At 40.1% G+C, this 6,195-nt stretch overlaps 1 long non-coding RNA gene across 1 annotated transcript; it reads right to left on the minus strand.

Annotated features, from left to right (window-relative positions):
* Positions 1–513: 513 nt before the first annotated feature.
* On the minus strand, positions 514–5,684 carry LOC123328713. Its single transcript, XR_006543739.2, has 2 exons — positions 5,475–5,684; positions 514–769 (listed from the first exon to the last, which is right to left on the minus strand). It is a non-coding gene; the product is annotated as an uncharacterized LOC123328713 (long non-coding RNA).
* Between the last annotated feature and the right edge of the window lie 511 nt (positions 5,685–6,195).

Raw genomic sequence — 6,195 nt, forward strand, 5'->3', positions numbered from 1 at the left:
ACCTCAGATGTGGGGTTACTTCTCTTGGCCGCCGCCCTTTGGGCATGGGGTCCTCCTGGCTTCTGCCCCTGACCTCAGACGTGTGGTAGCTCCTCTCGGCTGTGCTTAGTGCGCCAGTCATCGCAGCCGCCTGCACAAATACACTAAATTGCATTCCTCCAGCCTTCTGCATAGGATGCTTAAGCGATAGTTGGTCTTTCAAGAAAGACTAATTTCAAGAGAAATGGTGATAATGTAAGAAGAAATTTATGGGCAAAAAACAGCTGTATTTTGGCCAAGTTATTGAATTCCATGGAAAAAGGAAAACTGACAAGCTGGTTATATGGCAATGGGTAGGGTGGGAACATCAGGCAACAGTGAACAAAGGAGTCAAAAAACAAATTCTCAGCTTCCATATCCAAGAGCGTAGAAGGGGAATTAATTTATTCATTCATGAATTTATTTAACTACTACTATTGTTACCAAACTCAGGTTTGACTGCTTGCCACTCAAAGACAACAATCAAGAGGCAAGTGTCAGTGGAAAGGAAAGATGTTTTATTCAGAAACCCTGGCAATCTGGGGAGAAAGTGGACTTCTGAGATGAACTCTGAAGACTCTTCTTGCTCAGCTATGACAGTTTTTAAAGGGAAAGGTGAGGGGAAGATGGCTGACTCTTCAGATGCTATCTTGTCTCTGTGATCCACCTTCAGGAATGCTAAGACGGCTGTTGGGGTATAGAGTTAGTCATTCTTTAGCTATGTTAGTTCTTCATGCTTATTTCTTTTAATCTAGGGAAAGAATAAACAGGTTAATTGAGGCATGATATACAACTTAGGAGAGCAGAAGTCAGGAGTTAGTGTAAGTTGTCCAGTGATTTCATCCCTATAATTGGGTTTTTTCAAGGTTAGAGAAGATCAGAAATGGGCAAACAGGAAAAGGACAAAAGAGCTGCTTTCAACTATTAATTGACTATAGAGTATGCATTAATCCCTGAGGATGTGGGAATACAATGCGTCACAACAGAGACAAGATTCCAACTCTCAAAGAGCCTATATTGTAATGGAGGAAAGAAGCAACACAAAAAATAAATGAACAAGAAAAAAGTGTCCTGGAGTCAGAATAACCTGGTTTCAAATATCAGCTGTGCCATTTACCATCTGTATTGTATTAACCTTGTTGTGACTATTTCTTTCTCTGCAAAATTCAGATAGAAATGCCAACCTTGAGAGGTTGTGATGAGAATAAGAGGAAATCTGTGCTGCTGAATAGTATCTGGAATATAATAAGTATTTTGTAATATTCTGTGAATGAAATATTGGCAACAGGACAGAGTCAGTTTAAAGGGAGGGGATGGAATTCAAAGCACATTGGAAGAATGTACTCTTAAGGCAGAAAAATATGTGTATGTTTAAATATGTGTGTATACACACACACTCATGCATGCACATACAGCTAACCCTAGAACAACATGACTTTGAACTACAGGGGTTCACTTATACATGAATTTTTTTAATAGTAAATTAACTACAGTATTGCATGGTCCATGTTTGGTTGAATAAGCAGATGCAGAACTACAGACAGGAGGATGTGGATAGGATGGCTGATTATAGGCATAGGCAGATTTTCGACTCTCTGGAGGGTCTGCAGCCCTTAATCACTCTGTGTTGTTTAAGGGTCACTTCTCTATCTCTATCTCATCTCTATCTATCTATCTATCTATCTATCTATATATAATCTGCATATCTATATCTAATCTCTATATATAGTCAGAAAGATAGAGTTGCAGAGAGAAGCAGGAGCAGAAAATAACATGGTTAAAGATGTAGGTGAGTTGGATTAATGGATTTGGAATACAGAATGTAGAAGATAAGGGAGCCTTATCTTGTGGTTTCTATTTTGTCTATAACAGAAAGTAAGGAAGAGTTTCAGTGTTTGAGGATGAGAGTCATCATGTTGAAGAGGATGGTGGTATATAAAATAATTCAAGTTAGCATGGTAGAGTGCATTGAAGAAGAGAGGCTCTCACTTCTGAAGGCTCAGAACTTTAATCTCCTCATTATATGGGAACAGTTCTATCTTTCAGAGATGTCACTATAACAAGTTGTTGAAGTCTTACATCTAAACAGGGGCCTATTAATATGTATTAAGAAATAAGATGGTCACAGAGCAGAGAAGTTAGAACTCACGTGGGCATGACAAACTTCTTGTGGTAGCAAGGCCTACGTAGAAAACAGTCATGGGACCATCATAGGATGTTATATAGTTATCTCAGAATATAGTCTTTGGCTAAGGTAGGTTGAAGAACATTCTTTGCACTTCCAGGGAAGGTGGTACCACTGGGATTTGAATATTCTCCCCCAGATCCTGCCCAGAGAGACATGAGCAGCATTAACCCTTTCCAACTACCTTTGTACTATGCTTTCAAGGGATCAATACTCCTTCTGGTCAACATAGGCTTTCCTGCTTCTGCTGCTGCTAAGTCGCTTCAGTCGTGTCCGACTCTGTGCGACCCCATAGACAGAAGCCCACCAGGCTCCCCTGTCCCTGGGATTCTCCAGGCAAGAAGACTGGAGTGGGTTGCCATTTCCTTCTCCAATGCATGAAAGTGGAAAGTGAAAGTGAAGTTGCTCAGTCGTGTCCAACCCTTAGCGACTCCATGGACTGCAGCCTACCAGGCTCCTCTGTCCGTGGGATTCTCCAGGCAAGAGTACTGGAGTGGGTTGCCATTGCCTTCTCTGATAGGGTTTCCTAGATATGCTAATATATTCAGTTACTATTTTAATAGAGTTTAACTGACCTGGAAAGCTTCCTTTTTCTTTTCAGTAGATTTGCACATCTCAAGTTTATTAATCATCTATTGATTTATTATTTAACTTATGAACAAGTACTAGAAGAAGAGTTTTACCACTTTTCCAAATTATTGGGATAACATACCCCTGCTATTCTTGAGCTCTTGGAAGAAGACAGATTTTAAGAAGCCCCTCCAGGAAGATTTTCAAGGATGTATGATTAGTGATTTAAAGAAAGAAAAATACGAGTATAATATCTTCCACAAATTTTGTCATGTCCTGCTATGTTTGTAAATCCTATGGTTTTGAAGTAAGCAAGGGTAAGAGAATACTGGGCTTCCCTGGTGGCTCAAATGGTAAATTAAAGAATGTGCCTGCAATACAGGAGGCAGTTTCCACCCCTGGATTGGGAAGATACCCTGGAGGAGGGAATGACAATCCATTCCAGCATTCTTGCCTGATAAATCCCATGGACAGAGGTGACTGGTGGGCTACAGTCCATGGGGTCACAAAAGAGTCAGACACAACTGAGCAACTCACACTTTCTCTCTCAAGAGAAGACTATTCATTCAGAAAGACTGTCACTCTTCTCTTTATTGCTTTTGTGATGAGGATTTAACCTACTGCTTAAAAAACTCCTTCCTTCAAATACTGTAATGTGGTATCCTTTATAATTTGCTCTCTAGTAATAGCTCTAATAGGCACCCCACTCCAGTACTCTCACCTGGAAAATCCCATGGACGGAGGAGCCTGGGAGGTGCAGTCCATGGTGTTGCTGAGTCAGACACGACTGAGCGACTTCACTTTCACTTTTCACTTTCATGCATTGGAGAAGGAAGTGGCAACCCACTCCAGTGTTCTTGCCTGGAGAATCCCAGGGACGGGGGAACCTGGTGGGCTGCCATCTATGGGGTCCCAAAGAGTTGGACACGACTGAGCGACTTCACTTTCACTTTTCACTTTCATGCATTGGAGAAGGAAATGGCAACCCACTCCAGTGTTCTTGCCTGGAGAATCCCAAGGGATGGGGGAGCCTGGTGGGCTGCCATCTATGGGGTCGCAAAGAGTCGGACAGGACTGAAGCAACTTAGCAGCAGCAACAGCAGAAATAGCTCTAAGGTTTTCCTAATAGCGTGATTAAACTTTCTTTCCATCCAGGGTTTGGGTGTAGGATTATTGCTTCCTTAGATGCATCTGGTTCTGAGTCAGTATTATTTCTGTTATTTATAAACCTTCATTCATCCTTTAATTTTCAGAGCCTAATGTAATGAATAATCCATGTGGTTATCACCAGCGATACACAGGAATGCAATTGGGAATAATCAGTGCTAAACATGTTAATGGAGGGATGAACTCACTCTACTAATTCTAGGTATCAGTAATTATTCAATCAGTTCAACCATCACAGGTGCACCCACAAGAGAGAATCCAGAGGCATCGCTCCACTGCAACTTCAGGAAGTCTTTTATGGATCCTATGGCTTTCTTAGAGAGCTGTGCTACAATTTAAGAAAGAATTACCTGAAAATTATGGGGAAGATAGGTTTCTATTTGAGAACATATGTCCCAGGGGTGACTAATAACTGGGTGTCTAATTAAAAGAGAAGCTCTCACTTACAACTAGACAAGATCTTAGAAGATCTAGAGAAGATCTTTCTTCCCAGATCTTAGCTCTTAATAACATATGCTCTCTGGATGATGATGGCTCACATTATGGGATTGCTCTATGAAATGGCACTCAGAAATCATCCTTCCTTTGTTCCTTACTCTCTCTCCTCTTCCTTCTTAACACGCAAGCCCTTCCTTCTTACTCTTCTTCATCTATGAAATACATCCCTCTGTAGCCATGAGGGTTCAATGGAAAAAGTGAGTATGAGTGTAAGGAAGCCCTGTTCATACTTTAGGATATTAAACCCCCCCAAATTATCACTAGAAAGCTGCTAGTCAAGCAAAACTAGACTTTTTAGGGTTAGTTGTATTAAGGAAAATACCATGCTGATGTAATCTCAGCAATACCTAAACTGGGGAAACCAGAATTCAAATATTTAGAGGGCTTTGGGGTCTGAATTCAAGTGAATTCAAGTGGTTTAAGGAAGATCATTAAAGATTAACTGGGATTGGGTACAATTTGTAATATAATTGTGATATATTATAATTTGTGTGTATATAAATATATATACACACAAATATATATATATCATTGTGATATATATAATTTGGGTACAATTGGGTACAATTGTACCAATGGTACAATTATATATAAATTGGGTACAATTTGTAATATAATTGTGATATATTATAATTTATGTGTATATATATAATTTTGATATATATAGTTGATATATATGTATAATTTATAATATATTACAAATATAATTTGTGATATAATTGTGAGAATGGCAATACAGCAGAGTGAATATTTTGATAAGTAATCTGTGGTTAAAAAGTAAGCTGTTTCCTAGGTATCACTTATAAATTGATCAGTGAGAAGTTCCTGAAGCAAGCTGGAAATTATTTTATTAGGTTACAGTTCTTTCTGGGCAAATCTTTCTTGGGAAAACCAAGTAAGTTATTTTGGGATCAGTGGCCTACAGTCTTAGCTAAGTTATATTAACACAGATGGTCTCAAATTTCAGTTCTCATGAACTAGTTGAGAAGAAAACTTTCCACAGGCAGCCCTTTAAGGAGTTGAGTGTTGGACATACCCCATCAGTTGAGAAGGAAACAAGATCTTTCAGAAAAGGGCGGTGATATATACTGATGCGATTTTAGCTACACGTTAGAGAATGGATCAGAGAAGGCGATGGCACCCCACTCCAGTATTCTTGCCTGGAAGTCCCATGGACGGAGGAGCCTGGTAGGCTGCAGTCCATGGGGTCGCTAAGAGTCAGACACGACTGAGCGACTTCACTTTCACTTTTCACTTTCATGCACTGGAGAAGGAAATGGCAACCCACTCCAGTGTTCTTGCCTGGAGAATCCCAGGGAGAGCGGAGCCTGATGGCCGGCCATCCATGGGGTCGCACAGAGTCGGACATGACTGAAGAGACTTAGCAGCAGCAGCAGTAGAGAATGGATAGGCTGCACCTAGTGGAGAGGGTGAATATTTCAGCCAGGGTTAATAACATCGGGAAAAGTATGGATGTGAAAGTCATGCTCATGCATTCATAGGATTCTGAGGTAATTTATTTATTGGAGCAGAGGTTTGATTTGGGAAGCTATGTTAAATAAGATCAAGTCATAATAAATCTCATTATAAAGGACCAGAATTCCAGATAGGTTGATTAGAAATGGTAACATTAAAATGAAGCAATTGGAAATCTGTGTGACCTTTTGGCCATTTGAAGGCCTGGTAGTAACTTTAAAAGAGAAGAAGCCTGATCTGCTGACAAGTATGGAAGATCTCTGTATCCTCATGAGACTAAT

The sequence above is a fragment of the Bubalus bubalis genome, chromosome 12 (genome assembly GCF_019923935.1).
Source record: "Bubalus bubalis isolate 160015118507 breed Murrah chromosome 12, NDDB_SH_1, whole genome shotgun sequence".
NCBI classification, from domain to species: domain Eukaryota; kingdom Metazoa; phylum Chordata; class Mammalia; order Artiodactyla; family Bovidae; genus Bubalus; species Bubalus bubalis.